This window comes from Macrobrachium rosenbergii, chromosome 59, assembly GCF_040412425.1.
Source record: "Macrobrachium rosenbergii isolate ZJJX-2024 chromosome 59, ASM4041242v1, whole genome shotgun sequence".
Taxonomy (NCBI): domain Eukaryota; kingdom Metazoa; phylum Arthropoda; class Malacostraca; order Decapoda; family Palaemonidae; genus Macrobrachium; species Macrobrachium rosenbergii.
The window spans coordinates 25,139,614-25,157,113 of NC_089799.1; the positions used below are offsets into that span (position 1 = coordinate 25,139,614).

Below are 17,500 nucleotides of genomic sequence, written 5' to 3' on the forward strand. Positions count from 1 at the left end.
GAGAAGAGAGAGAAAAGGGCAAAAGATGTTAACACAAAAGAAAGCTAAGATTAAAAGGGCATTAGCAAACTCGAGGTACATACAGACTTCAGGCTTAAAAATAAAGAAGGCGATTTGATCCTCCAGCCAAACATTTTATGGTGTGTTGCCTATGTGTCTGAAGAAATCTCATCGATGAGATTTGAGGTCCTATGAATTCAAGGAGGTATAAAAAAATCGTTTTCCCTCAGCATTTTACAATATTCAAGGAAATTTATATCTCACAGAGATTGATCAAATCTTTGTTAGCCATTGGGTTGATAGGTCTGAACCTTTACCCCTTATATTTTTTTTTAATATTTATTATTATTACTATTATTATTATTATTATTATTATTATTATTATTATTATTATTATTATTATTATTATTATTATTATTATTATTATTATTATTATTATTATTATTTCCCAATGGCTACCGGGTGACGCAGGAACCACAACCGGTTTGGAATTTAAATTATTTGATCCTTACGTTGTATATATTTGTATGTATGTATGTATGTATATATATATATATATATATATATATATATATAAATATATATATATGTATATATATATATAAAATATATATATATAAACAAACTATAATATATATGTATATATGAAAATCGAAAATTAAAAAGCCGACAAGTACTTGTATATATGTGTGTGTGCTAATATATATAATATATATATATATATATATATATATATATATATATATATATATATATATATATATATATATATATATATATATATATAATATATATATAGAAAGGCCCATAAAACACTATTTAAACGTTGAAACCATATATTTCAGGCACTTGCTTCTGTGCCCTGTTCACTGGTAGAATATGGACAGATGAAATTTTTACAAGGGTATATATACAAAACATCTGTCCATATTCTACCAGTGAACAGGGGCACAGAAGCAAGTGCCCGAAATATATAGTTTCAACGTTTAAATAGTGTTTTATGGGCCTTCTTATATTCATATTACACTGTAGTATTACAGGAAAAGACATTCATATATATATATATATATATATATATATATATATATATATATATATATATATATATATATATATATATATATAATTCTAATAGCCACAATGCCCTTTTAAAAGGGAATTGTGGCTATTAGAATTACATATGTCTAGTAAAAGTGACCAGTAGATTCTATATATATATATATATATATATATATATATATATATATATATATATATATATATATATATATATATATATATATATATATATATATATATATATATATATATATATGTATATATATACATATATATATACGTGTTATATTGTTATATTCCTTTGTGAAAATTGGGAAGACAGTCAGCGAAATTCTACATAAATCGCTGCCTATTATTGTGTGTGGCTTCCGGTTAACATGGGAAAGCCAAATTGGGATAAAGCGTTGACCATCATGATTCTCACCGAGTAACAATTCCAGCAGTCCATTGTTTTGTATTTTTAATTGAGGAGGAACATAAAGATGCTTTAGTATCTTCAAGTATACTATGGATGCAGAATGTTGAGCAAAATGAAAAATCAAATGAAAAATTAATATGGAGCAAATCAAAAGCGGACTTTAACATGAGCGAAGCCGCCACAGCGTCCTGAATAGCTGTTGTAATTCAGCAGCTTGAGAAAGACAACAAAAAGACAACGAAAACAACGAAGGAAAGAAAAACAACAACAGCATCCGCGTGCTGGGAAGGTCTGAATGGTTGCCCGATAATTTAATAACTGATCACTTCCGTAACTCGGGCAGAGTATTATCACATTACAATAGAGGGATCAAAACTAGATAACAACAATGGAGCAACAAAAGTTTTGCCAGAATAGAGGGGTTATGTTAGAGGTTCCAGATGACGGAAGAACGCATTTAAAATTCAAGGTGAGGGAATAATCAGCGTACACACAAATATGCACAAATACACACTCACGCTCGCACATGCCTATGCAATAATATATATATATATATATATATATATATATATATATATATATATATATATATATATATATATATATATATATATAGGAGAATACTATATCAGGAGAATACTTACGCTAAATTTCAGTTTCTTTTGATATGACGCAAGTGAGATTCGAGTAGACTTTTAACCTGATAGGCACACCAGAAATCATCTGTGCTTGGGTTAGAATTAAAAGGTGCCTTACAACAAAAAAGTTGCAAGCAAGCAGTGAATAATAAAACGTTGTTTTTATATATATATATATATATATACAAACAACGGTTCTATCATTCACTGTTTGCTTGCGAATTTTTTGTTGTAAGCCACCTTTTAACTCTAACCCAAGCACAGATGATTTCCCGGTGGACCTATCAGGTTAAAATCACTAAATTAAACCCAGCGATCATTCACGAAAAATTCCACGCGAATCTCACTTACGTCATATCATAAAGAAACTGAAATTTAACGTAAATATTCTCCTGATACAAACATCTGTTTTGCTTTGTTCAGAAGACACCCATCAATGCGAGAGATACTGCAGAGAAAGAAACACGGAGCCATGCTTGGCCACGTAACGCGTGAAATGGCTCTTTGGCTTCGTAATGTTTCTCATTTGTCGAGTTAAGAGAGATTTCTCGCTGTCTGTTGGGGCAAAAAAGATATTCTTTTTATTTTTTTTTTTTTTTTTTTTAAATTGTTGGAGATGAAACACGCACAGTTTTCGTTTTATTATGCATGGTCTGGTGGGGCTTGACCTTTGTAAGGTGTCATCATGCAGATTTTGCTTCGTTGAAATTTAAATTTCGCTGGAATTTATAATTTGTTTTATTATTATTATATGTGTAATGCTTATTACAGACGATGAAATGATATGTCTTCTTGAAATGTTCAGTGATGATCTGATACCGCAGTCGGTAACTTTTCGGTATGAACATAGTATTAACAATCAACATCTCATGAATTTCATTTTCTGTTAAGGCAGTCAGTATGACTGAGCACTACATTAAGGAAGCCACATCATACGATTCAGAGGTTAAAGTATGAATGTTACGGCGATTTGTTAGAGGAAATGTTCTAATGCTGAATATACACAAACACACATACGTGTGTATATATATGTGTGTGTACATATAAACACACACACACACACACACACACACATATATATATATATATATATATATATATATATATATATATATATATATATATATATATATATATATATATATATATAATTATATATAGCCTACACACATATATATATATATACACACTCATATATATACACATACATATAGTGGCGTGTTTGCGTGAATTCACAAAGGGATACCAGAAGAAATTATGCACACTGATTATCAGGAACATATGAAATGAAACCACTAGACAATTACAGCAGACAGACATATAGCCACAGGAGCTCCTTCTCCATTCCCTTCATCATCATGAAAGAGTTACGTGGTCCGCACCAATAAAACAAACATACAAAAAAACACACAAACAAAAAAAAAAAAAAAAAAAAAAAAAAGAAGAAGCGTTGAGAACTTCTGCATTAGATAATGGAAGTTCTTACAGCCGGTCTGTAATCCAGCCATGAGGCAAACGAGAATTTATGGAAGACGGGATGCACGGAAATAATTTACATTTTATCCATGATATGAATGTATGACTTATGGAGCACACTTTCGTGTCTAGTCTCATTTTCTGCGAGATAAAAGGTGGAGGAGGGGTTTGGGGGTGGTGGGTGGGGGAGGGGCTCTTGTCCATAATTGCCATTACATTTTTCAATTGGCTCATAAAAAAATACATGTGCTTTTTGTACATGCATTTAAATGTCAATGTAAATGTTGATGAACATACACGCATATACCAATGTTTGCATGTGTATGCTGATGGAATCAACAGATAGATAATACACATAAACATATATAAATGTGTGTTTTTGTGCTATTACATTTTTCAGCTAATTCAAAGTAAAATAATGCGAATGTGCTTTTTGTACATACATCTAAATATCAATGTAAATAATGATGAACGTACATGCATATATCAATGTTTACATGTGTAAGTTGATGGTATCAACAGATAGACAACACGCATACACATATGTTATATAAATATGTTTTTGTGCTATTACATTTTTCAGTTGATTCATAATAAAACAAACGCGAATGTGTTTTTTGTATATTTATTTAAATATGAATGTAAATGTTAATTGAACATACATGCATATATCAATATTGACTTGTGTATGTTGATGGCATCAAAAGATAGACGACACCAGCACACAAACATGTATGATATAACTGTGTGTTTTTGCCCACAGCTTCGAATTCTCAGGAAAGGTAAATCCCTTGATCCCTCCGCCAATCCCTACTTAGGTCTGTAGGTCACTGTGATGTACAATTCCATCGACAAAAGACACAAGTAAAAATACGACGAAGTTTCTTCGGCGCAATCAAGTTTCCTATACAGCCGCTTCAGCGTATAATCAAGGCCACCAAAAATAGATCTATCTTTCGGTCGTCTCAGTATGATGCTGTATGAGCCGCGGCCCATGGAACTTTAACCATGGCCCGGTGGTGGCATAGCCTATAGCGTTGTCAGAAGCACGATTATGGCTAAATTTAAACTTGAATAAAATAAAAACTGCTAAGGTTAGAGGGCTGCAATTTGGTGTGTTTGATGATTGGAGGGTGGATGATCAACATACCAATTTGCAGCCGTCTAGCCACAGTAGTTTTTAAGATCTGAGGGCGGACAGAAAAAAGTGCAGACGGACAGACAAAGTCTGCACATTGGCTTTCTTTTACTGTACATAAAACTAAGGCGGCTTGGAATTCCAGACTGTGATTTAGCAGTCTGTTTCTCACTGCGTAATGACACGTATTGGCTACTGTGACAGGTAGAAAAGAACAAATGAGAGAGAGAGAGAGAAAAAAAAAACCTGTGCATTTTCCATTTGAAACTAACTCAAGAAAAAATGGTAAAACTTCAACAACAAAATCTTTTGTAGCCACAAAGACAATCGCCTCCACTGAAAATGTAAAAGATCTAAACTGTTCCTTAAAAGCATGGGTTTATATATCTATCTATCTGTCTATCTATCTATCTATCTATCTATCTATCTATCTATCTATCTATATATATATATATATATATATATATATATATATATATATATATATATATATATATATATATATATATATATATATATATATATATATATATTATATATATATATATATATATATATATATATATATATATATATTTTGTAAGAATAATTGTATACATAGATGCAATTACTCACAGTCCTCAATAACTATCTTTCCACTCATTCTTTTACCCGCCTTAAATTAACCCTTTAAAAAATGAATATTTTCAGACCAGTTCAAGTACCGTACTAATCACACAAAATGAAAAATGAAGATGGACGCACACACATACACTCATGGTCTAAGAACCTGAATGACTTTGGAGTACATATCAATATGCCGAGACACGACCGAGTGAGGATACACTATACTTACGTGTGATGTTTCATAAGCTGAAGCATGTTTTGTATAAAATGCCATTTAATCTCGTCCGCATTGGTTTTTATTAGTTTCATTATGTTTTTTTTTGGTAATACGAGATTTACAAACGTTAATTTTCTGGGAGAGTCTCATCGGTGAATAGTGTTTATTATTATTATTAGTATTCAGTATTCAATATTTGTTTTATTTTTTCCACTTTTTTTGTTTGTTTCCTTTCATCAAATCGTAGGTGATATTTAAAGATTTTAATATTCATTAGGGGGAAAAATATGCCAGTTTTCGTCTTCTTATTTCGTTATTTTATTACGGGGTTTCACGCATTAATCGTCTGCTGACAAATGGTTGTTGTTTGATGTTTTGCCAGACTAAGCTAGCATATGCTGGCAGGGGCTCTTCCTCCTAAGGCATCCCGTGTAGGTGAATGACTTTGACAATATATGCTCATTGCATTGCTGGAATGGAATATATCGGGAGGGGAGAAATAAGGGTAAGTGGGGGAGCTGTCGGTTGCTGCTGTTTTATTAGTTCGTAACTTGAACCGCGACCCATGTCATATCTCTTCATCTACCCGTGTGGCCTGCGGGTGGTGTCCCGCTTGGTGAGAGTCTGTTATGCACTGTCGACTGGTCTGGCCGTGGAGTGTCCTGAAGAAGATGGACAGTTCCAGGGAGTCACAGATGCATGGAAAGAATCTCCTCCGTTTCACTCAGCTAATCGAAAATCAAAGCTTTGATTTAGTGAGTGGACCAGGTATGTGAACTGAAATTTTGAAGGTGTACCTGTTCTCCTCTCTCTCTCTCTCTCTCTCTCTCTCTCTCTCTCTCTCTCTCTCTCTCTCTCTCTACCTTTCTTCTTCTTTACATCATTTTGTGAATGCCATATCCGTCACATCCTGTAATATCATCTTACTTTGTTAATGTTAACATATACTTATTTTATTCTTTTGTAGCTGCAATCACATAGCCCTCTCTCTCTCTCTCTCTCTCTCTCTCTCTCTCTCTCTCTCTCTCTCTCTCTCTCTCTCTCTCTCTCTCATCGAAACGCGAATTGTTTCAGCCCTTTCAATCACTTGCTCAATTCCAGTTGAGTGCGGGAGTATTGCCTCTTGGTCTATGTGATTTGCAGACGTCTTAACAGGGTTGCAGGCGCGTTTTACTTTTGTCATGTTCGAGGAATTCACAAATGAGTAGCCTTGTACACATTTCAAGGAAATGTTATGTTTTAACTAATTAAAGACATCATTCGCTTAGTGGAACTCAAAATAATATGTACGACCCTTTCACATCAGGTCAAAAGGAGTATTCCTTTTGGCAAAATGTTCCTCTTAGTGCCTTTATTTCTTCTCTAAAGAGTTTTCCATATGCTGTCTGATGGATTATTGCCATTCTTTGTCGTCGGGCCTCCAAGCAATGGTAGTTCTACACTGAAATTTCCCATTTTACATCGACTGACTTTTCTTGCAAAGTGTCTCGATATCAATTGCCGTTTGAGATTAGAGATCCTATTTGTTCTCTGCGGATAGATTTCCAGCTGCAATTAGTGAACATCCTATTCGTGAAGACAGATATGATTGACAGTCTGTATGTCTTATATTTTCCCCGGGCGATCAGGTAATCTCCAACGTTTGCGGAATAGCTTTATAATTAGCTTTATAACGAAGTCAGAAATGGATTCCTTCTTCTGACGAGACATCGAGGAATGGAACATAAAACAGCACTTTCATGGAAAACAGACGAGAGATTCTGAAGATTTTGTTATTTCTGTACACAAAATGTAGGTTTGCTGTTCTCAGGTTCATGTATATTTATGCACGAATAATTATGGTGATTTTTCAAAAATATTTAAGATTCTCCTTGATCGGGCGGATCCAGGTGATGTTATCCCACCGCGTTTCAGATATGATTTTATGATGAAATTGTTATACTACTGTAAATGTATGTATGTATATATATAATTATATATATAAATATATATAATGTATATATATGTATCTATATATGTGTACATATGTATATACATATATATATAATGTATATACATATATATATATATATATATATATATACATATACATACACACACACATTATATATCTACATTAGCTTTACATTCTTGCACTGACCACTCACCAGCAGCTTTCCTACCTCCTAACTTTCTCTTTATGTTTTCCTTCTTCTTCTTCCCAGAACAGCTGAATTATACACTCCTCCTCAACTTGCTTCCACTCTGATCCCCAGGCTAAATTATTTACCACGTTTTGATCGTGTCGCTACATATACAGTGTTCTAGGGAGACAGTTTATCACCACAGTTTCCGACATTTCTTCTTTTATCCTCATTCAACGTCCAGATTCCACTTCCGTGGAGGAAAGCTGACTTAACAATTTCGTCATAAATTTCGATTTTTGCTTCTCTAGACTCTTTCTTTCTCACTGAGTTGCTGGAATGCTGCCTTCCTTTCTTCCTTTCCTCCTTCCTTCCTCCTCTGATCCTGGGAACTTCTTATCATTATTTGTTACATATAATCCTAAGGTCTTCTTTGAATGAAATGCCTTCATTTGTCCACCAGCCAAAGAGGAACTGTTGTACCTATTTTCCTATTTCCAGGTCCCATCATTACCAGTCTCTTGCTGTGCTTAACCTTCGGTTCATTTCTTTTCGGACATTTCTTAAACACTTTCAGGGTGATCGACTAGATTTTGTAGCTTTTCATAATTATTGATTACTAGCATTGTCTCAATTGCAAATATCACCCACTCTAAACTATTCAATGTTTCTTTGTCTGAGTCATTACTTTTTCATCCAAAAAGTATCGAATTTCCATCATGACATGTATGAAACCCACTAAATTAGTCACTTTCTTTACATATTTTAAAACAAGCCCTGCTTCAATGCACACATTTTCAATTTCTTGTAATATATTATCTACACCACTCATCTTGAATACTGCTGCATGTTATATCACACAATATTTGATCATGCTATATACACTGCTTATTTTCATTCACTTTACAACTTTTTTTGTAATTACACAACAAACACTTGACCCACACTCTTCTTCTAAGTCAAACCTACACTACTTTTTTCAGTTATTCCGTACCAGTTCATGCTTCCTCAGTCTCACCACTTGCAAGGTATGCTAAGTGATGACATGTCCTATAACTCTCACAGCCACAACCATACCCATTCCCTTCCTACAAATGAAGAGTTATTCCTCTCACCCATTCCTCTGGAGCATTCCATCATTAAGACATATCTTACATGCTTGGTACAGCACCCATTAATTCAACTCTACCACAACCATATGTCCCTTTTCATGTCTTCTGCATTTATGAAATTTTCAAAACACACAACCAAAATCTCTTCCGGAAATATCTCTCAGTTTTCCTCTTTCATTCCGAAATCCATTTCGGCATTAAACAATCTCTGCATTCGCTTCCATCCGGTGCAGCTGCTTCTCTCAAAACATCCTATATTGATTATAGACCTTGGAATTTCCACTGACACGTCTTCATTTTATTCTTATTAACTTCCTCCTCGACTTCCTTCCTCTTCTTATTGTTATTCCAGCGCAGTTTTCCCTTCTGCCTGCAACTGTAGTTCCAACAGCGTCCAATTTTCCCGGCCATTCCTTTCAATATCCAACCAAGCACTTTCTGACGCCTCCCTGACACATTTCGCGAACATCGTATACTCCCCATCCTCTCCTTCCACTTAATGTGTTGCAGTGGGAACCAATACACAAATATACACAAACAGTCAGTATCTATCTATCTATCTATCTATCTATCTATCTAACTATCTATCTATCTATCTATCTGCGTCTATAGATAAACTGATACATAGACAGATAGAGAGACAGATGGGTAGATAGATAGTAAGCGTGTGTATATAAATATTCTGTATCTTCTATGATTTAATACAATAAGATTTGCTGTGATTTCTAGTCATTTTTTATAGGACCCAACGTTCATATATCTATATCTATCCATCTATTTATCTATCTATCTATCTATGTATGTACACACACACACACACACACACACACATACTCGTATATATATATATATATATATATATATATATATATATATATATATATATATATATATATATATATATATATATATATGTGTGTGTATACACACAACATAACCACAACGTCATTTTAATGTCTCGATTTCTTGAAATTTTTTGGATATGTTTGCCACTACAAAGCCTAACACCCATAATGAAAAATATGAAGAATTTCTGACGTCCGTAAAAGGATTCGAACCCCTATCCGGAGTATCATACCAAGGTCGCATTCTTGGGATGCGAGTTCGAATCCTGTTACGGACATATATACTGTATACACACACACACACACACATATATATATATATATATATATATATATATATATATATATATATACATATATATAGTAGCTATCAAGGGGGCATCCAGAAGGCAGCACGTATATTAAAACAACCGTTTATTTTGCCGAATGCGTTTCGCAGTATCTCACTGCATCTTCAAGGCTGCAATTTACAAAATCCCACAAAATCTTATAAAAAGTGTAAAAAAGTAAAATAAGTTTAAAAATCACTACAAAGACGGACATGACCTCACAAAACTGAGTTAAATAGGTATCAAAAACGTCTAAAAAGATGTATATATGCATGCACACATACACACACGCACACACACACACACACACACACACACACACACACACACACATATATATATATATATATATATATATATATATATATATATATATATATATATATATATATATATATATATAATATATATGTATATATATATATATATATATATATATATATATATATATATATATATATATATATATATATATATGTATGTATATGTATGCACACATATATATTATCTATAACATATATATATGTGTGTGTATGTATGTATGTATGTATGTATGTATGTATGTATGTATGTACATACACACATCAAGTAGGTACACCATATACTCTCTTGAAATTCTCTCCGAAACTACAGGCTCGCAAGCACTCAAATCTTGCGATTTTACCCTCGGAGGGGGAGAGAAGCCGCTGGAAACGAAACACTCCCGGCGCATTGAAATAATTAAAAGAAGTCTATTCACTCCCCCTTTCCCTCCACTTCTGGAGGGCTCCGGAAGAGCACTTCGTTCGCTTCTCATTCCTCCCCCTCCCACTCGAAAATTACCCTCTCCTGAGGACCCTACCACAAACAAGGGATTTCGAGTCTGTGAAATATTAAGTCGTTCCGAAAGAGAGTGCCTCTCCCTGACCACCCCACCCTCATACCTACCCACTCCTTGCCCTTAGCCAAGCAAAGGATATATATATTCATTTGTTGACGATAAAAGCCATCGGTAGCTTCCTCAAAGTTTACGGAGTCTTTCTGGTCAATTTCGGCTTGTGTGCTCGAATCGGGGTTTTCTTTCGTGGAAATTGCTTGCGTCGCGCAGTAAAGTGAATTCGTGTCAAAGGTTGAAGATTTCTGTCATTGCTTGATGAGTTTGAGAAATGAAGCTAATAATTTTAATAACAGCTCTGTCATACTATTACTTCTAATGCTAAAATAATAATAATAATAATAATAATAATAATAATAATAATAATAATAATAATAATAATAATAATAATAATAATGTAGGTAGGACAGGCAATTGAATTTAACCATAACTTTTCAACTAGTACCACCATTTCTTTGTATATATCTTTTTCGTTATTTCACAACGTGTACTGAAACGTTAAGTAATTATAAAAACTAAAACACCCAAAAATATTACACAAAAGAAAGACAACATCATGCGCGAACGAAACAAATTAATATGATAAGTACCCCTAAAAAGCCGGAAACACACCAACGCGGAAAAAGGAATAAAACTGCCTTGTCTTTGGCCTTCTACAAACGAAATAAAGGATGGCTGGAGAGAGAGAGAGAGAGAGAGAGAGAGAGAGAGAGAGAGAGAGAGAGAGAGAGACGTCTCTTGGTGCCGAGGGGAATAAGCAAGCCTTAATTCCCAAAAATTTCGGAGGAATTAAAATCCCCACTGTGACATGGACGGCCTTGAGGCGAGTGACATGCGGAGCAGAAATCCTCAGGCCAAGATAAACTGGAAAGAAGACGTTATATTTTCCTGCAGTTTGCACCGGACTTTCCACGTTACTCTTTTTTTTTTTTTTTTTGAATTGTATCTTCAACGTGGAAAAGAATTAGGACGATATAACTAGATCATCTGATCGCCATACGAGTTGCCGTTATTTTCAGGTGATCTTTGTGTTATTGGGAGAAAAGTGACAAACGCTTTCTCTCTCTCTCTCTCTCTCTCTCTCTCTCTCTCTCTCTCTCTCTCTCAAGTTCAATTTTATTTCCATCGTGAAAATAACTAAGAAGGATATAACTAAATTATCTGGTCTCTTTACGAGCTGCATTTATTTTCATTTATTTTTTTATTGGAACTGAAATGACCATGAGAAAAGTGACAAAATCTCTCTCTCTCTCTCTCTCTCTCTCTCTCTCTCTCTCTCTCTCTCTCTCTCTCTCTCTCTCTCTCAGTTAAATTGTATTTCCAGCGTGAAAATAACTAAGAAGGGTATAACTAAATTATCTCGTCTCCTTACGAGTTGCATTTATCTTCAGTTATTTTTTTATTGGAACTGAAATGACCATGAGAAAAGTGACAAACTCTCTCTCTCTCTCTCTCTCTCTCTCTCTCTCTAGTTGAATAATATTTCCATCGTGAGATTAACCACGAATGATATACCTAGATCCTCTGGTCACTTTACTAGTTACGGGTATTTTCAGTTATTTTTTTTATTAGAATCGACATGGCCATGATAAAAGTGACAAACTCTCCCTCTCTCTCTCTGTTCAATTGTATTTCCATCGTGAAAATAACTAAGAATGATACAACTACATCATCTGGTCACTTTACGAGTTGGTTATTTTCAGTAAATTTTTTGTTACTGGAATGAGAAAGGTGACAGACTCTTGAAACACACTCTCTCTCTCTCTCTCTCTCTCTCTCTCTCTCTCTCTCTCTCTCTCTCTCTCTCTCTCTCTCTCCTTTGTACCAGAATCATATTGTGATGTACACCGCATTTGCATCCCGATGAAAGCTTGCTGTGTCTATCCACACTGGGGATAACAACCTTACGTAACAACTCAGATGTAATGAATGTAACATAATTTGAGAGATGAAAGTATGACGCCTCTACTGAAACTGAAAAGTAGAGTCCTTTTCTCGCTAGTGTAACATTTTCCACCGAGTGCGAGGCTTAAAGAGTAACGTTACTTTCATCCAAACCCAAGAATAAAATGACAGAATTTCTCAGATATTTTAATGTGTTCTATCTCTTGCACAATAACAAAGAAAATTATTATGTTCTATAGAAACAAAAGAATCTTGTTTGCGCTTCATGCAATAGTTTTGCAGAGCTCTAGAAATAATGTTTTGATTTCTTAACCCCTGCAAAAATATATTACTGGAAATATCTTAATGATATTTTCAATTTCAAAATTAGCATGCAACCATTGGTAGAGAGGCATAAATGAAACAAAGCAGTTTCACGTGAACAGATCATTTCAAATTCAACGAGGAGACGAAGTTGAACACTATATTGGGCATCTCTTTAGCTCTCGCCACTGTTTCCCGAAACTCAATTATCCCAGTTACCGTAAACCTAAACTTTTATTATTCAAGTTGCATATTTCAAAACAGTCGGATCTCGATGGCAATGCACCTCGTTGCGTGAATTCCCCCATTTGCGTAACCACGCAATGAACTTGCTTTATCTTTGGAATAACAGCGAAAGTAGAATTGGGTTTGCAGTGTCCACATACCTTTTATGACACAAACGCGCTGCGCTCTGAATTACGTCTAATTTCTGGGGTAAGGTTACGTAATGATAGTCGGGGAACACGCGTGGCCCGAATGCAATTGTCAAGAGAGCTAGGTGTGGCCCTCCTCTGTAATTTCTCCATATTTGTGCCAAGGACATTCGCTATTACTCTGCGTCGTGGCATGAAAAAGGGAAGGTATGTTCATGGATTTCTTCATTTGCCTTAGGGGAGTTTTAGTGCTTCTTGCGTAGTGAGTGGTGTTGAAAAATCGTGAGTAACGTTGCAAAATCTGATTCAAAATTTATTACTACCGAGAAAAATAAAACCCAGTCGCTTTTAAAAGGAGTGACAGCATTATGAAGAAATCCAATTCAGTTATTTCAAGTCAGATAACAGGGGAAACTCCTTATATTCTTCTTACACACACACAAGTGAACAAATGTATACGTAATGGTTCATCTGAATAAAAGTTTTAAAAAATCTTTCAAAGGAGCGCATTTGGCAATGTAATCCTTCTTATCATTTACCTTTGACTGATTAACATTCAGAGGAATTTCTTAGAGAATCAAATCTACGCAATGATATGGGGCGATATGGTAGATACAAAATCCATCAGCCTAAGAAACATGAATATTTATAAATTTTGAGATATGTAATAAGATGTGATCTTAAGGCAAAGTGAGACTCGAATAGAGTATCAGGAAAAATTTAGATGAAACAGGCACCCTAAAACGTAAGGGATAGAAGAAAATGGATTCTTTTTATCAGTTTGAAAACTCTAGTCATGTTAAAATATCATCCAGGGCTGTGACTGCAAATTACCTCTAAGTAAATGAAATATGCATTATTCTCCTGAATGTATCCGAAGCAGTGGTTCTTAACCTTTTTATTACCACGCCCCATCTCCCTCTAAGAGGTGGTCCTTCCCTCCATGGCCCCCTTGCATCTGTGAATAAAATTCCATCCCAGATTTAAAGGAAAATAAAAAAAGACAAAGAAAAGGGGTGTTTTTATTCTTTTGGGAATGAATTAGTGAGATATTTGACACTACTTTTTAGCTACTAGATCTTGAATGCGTGGTTGAATGTTAAGAGAATAATGAATATAATTAGAGAATTTTTTTTATCTTTTCCTAGGGCTCGCGCCCCCCCTGGAAACTGCTGAGACCCCTCCAGGTGAAGAACCACTGATCCAAAGTATGAGCCACCAGCGTTAGAAAGTACAATGATAATCAATCACAATAACATGGATAATACAAGTCATAGCAATGCTACTGATACCAGCAGGAGATACACCCCTGTTACCACCACCTCCAATAACACTGGCATTAACAGATACAACAACAACAGAAACGGCAATAACAATAATAATCCTTCACCCAAGCCTGGTCAATCCACCCCGAAAGGAATCTTCAGTTATATAAATCTACGGCGAGGGGACTCCACGTTTCACTATTCGTCTTCATACCTTTGGGTTTTTGCTGGAGAATCCAGAGGTCAGTATTTCCCAGAGTGTCACCACTTGTTTGCCAGTCACGAAGTCTTTCGGTAAAATCTTAATAAAAAATACATAATTAAATTTTGGATATATCATCCGGAGCGAAAGACAAACAGACGGTCAAAAAGACAAGCGTGGATGATAACATAACCTCCGCCCGACTTTGTTGTCGGATATAACAAGTATTTGATATCTATCGTATCTGTTTTGGAGAATAATTAACGCTGCTCGCTACCGACACGACCCAATGCAATTACGATTAAATGCAGTATTTGTTAGGTATAAAATATTAAAAGTTATGGTTTAGTGTTAACTTTTTGTTTGTTAAAAACGATAATTTATTGTGCAACCTGACACATATTTTTGAATATTAGAGGCCTTTGATTCATAACTGATGATATCCTACAAAAAGCGTAGTGTGAAATTTTTTGTCATCAAATTGTCGTGTGGTCTTAGCACACAGATTAAGGAAAAAAATAACTGGAAAAAAAGGTCAATAAGATTTTCGCCTTTTAATTGCCATGTGACAGTACAAAAATAGGCAATGTTCAAAATTATTTGAGGAAAAGAGTCATCCCTACAAGAACCTGTGAATAAATATTCATCAAATTCAGAGAGATAAATCATAATAAAAACATTCGGAGAAACAAATCCTCAGTTACGTAACTGTACAAACATATTTGAAAATAAAACTATGGAGAGCTTTCGGTAATCTATACCATTCTCCTTTTCAGTTTCAATTGAGAATGAAAATGTTACGGAGTCTCAAAAGCTCTTTATAGAGTTACATTTGTAGACATATCTATACAGTTACATAACTACAGAATTGTTTCTCCATTTTAAGACTCGTGCCATGATGAGTATTTTTTAATTAATAAAACATTCTGACATTGTTGAAGTCTGAAGACCAGAGATATCTAACTCTCATAGTTCTGTGAGACGTAGAAAAATGTTTTGACTTTTAATCTTTTAATATTTGGTGGAAATAACCACCAGTCCCCAAAATACCGACCTACCAAGTTTTAACAAACTCGGGGAAAAGAGGAATAACAATAACAGCAATAACAGCATCAGCAGCAGCAACAATAAAAGCTTAATTTGCTTTTGTAGCATCATAAGCGGCGCTCTGGGACTTTCGTTTCGGCAAAATAGTTCGTTCTGTTTGTAGTTCACATTTTCGAATCCAATTGCCCAAACTGTCTGAACTATTGTTTGAAACTGTAGATTATTCAAGGCCAAAGTCTTTACAAAAACAAGAACATGAGCACTAGCAATAACTCCGCAGAGACTTTGCAGTTATAATAATAATAATAATAATAATCGCTTAGAGAGACCCGAGAACTCTGCTTCCCTGGAGAATCAATGGTTTTGGGCAATAACCCTCCCCTGGCACGAAGCTGCTTATTAAAACTTCATGAGGAAGGGAGTTTACAACCGCAAATCAATTGCAAATGTCCAGCCGTACTTGCTATAAACTTTGGCGACCCACAGCATAAATATTTGGTCAAAGGAGGCTCTCTGAAATTATAAGGGGGATGAAATGATAAAAAAAAACGTACCTAAAAGGAATGTACTTTGTAAGAATACAAATGTAAGGGAATGCAGTATAAAAGTATTATATGGCATGAAGAGAATGAAACGAACTTGGAAGTAGGGAAATGAATTAAAATGTTTAAATACGTATGATAAAGATGGTATTTTGAAACATTCTTCTGCGAATCATTCAAAATTTTCCGCTTATATTTATGTTTTTATATTATCTATCAAACAGCATGAAGGGAATGAAATAATCTTGGAATCAAGGAAATGAAGTAAAATGTTTAAATACGTATAATAAAAATGGTATATCTTCAAGCCTTTTAGATCTGTCTTTCCGTCTGAGAATCATTCAAAATGTTCCACACGTATTTAAACATTTTTCCCATAATGTTGTCTATCAAAAAATCATGAAGGGAATTAAACAGTCTTGGGAATAAGTAAAGGAATTAATGTACTTTTTAATATGTTTAATAAGAATGATAAGTCCCCAAACCTTCTCTGTCTCTTTCTGCCTGAGAATCATATTTTTATGTTTAATATCATCGCCGTGCAACACACAGGGTGTGCCACTTGAATATTGAATCAAAGAAAGTCTGCGTTGTATTGCGCATCAAGGGGCTTTAGATATATTAATACCATCAAACAAAGCCAATTATGAAGTACACACAAACTTGTTGTCTAAATTCGAAACGCACTGCGCACGGCGTTACTTTTTCGGTAACATCATCAAGCGGATTATGTTACGTAATACAAACAAAGTTGATAGCGAATCCCAAAATTTGATGGCCTCCACTATAGCTAAAATACTAAAATCAAACAAAGTCTGAAATTTAATGTAAATGCAATGATTTGTTTTAATGATACCGTCCGCAACGCACACAGAGTTACTGTGTTTTTCAGAAAAGATTCAAACAAAGTCTGAAATGTAATTAATGAAATAGACTTTGGTCACTATGATAGAATAAATTATGTGATGAATTACTCAGAAAGATACTCTGTTTGCAATGGCAATTTCAGTATGTAAATCTGAATACT

At 34.4% G+C, this 17,500-nt stretch overlaps 1 protein-coding gene across 2 annotated transcripts in view; it reads right to left on the reverse strand.

The window, feature by feature from the left end:
- The window catches only part of LOC136837527 (neurotrimin-like), a 195,884-nt gene that overhangs the window by 177,825 nt on the left and 559 nt on the right, over window positions 1-17,500 (reverse strand). The window lies entirely within an intron of this gene.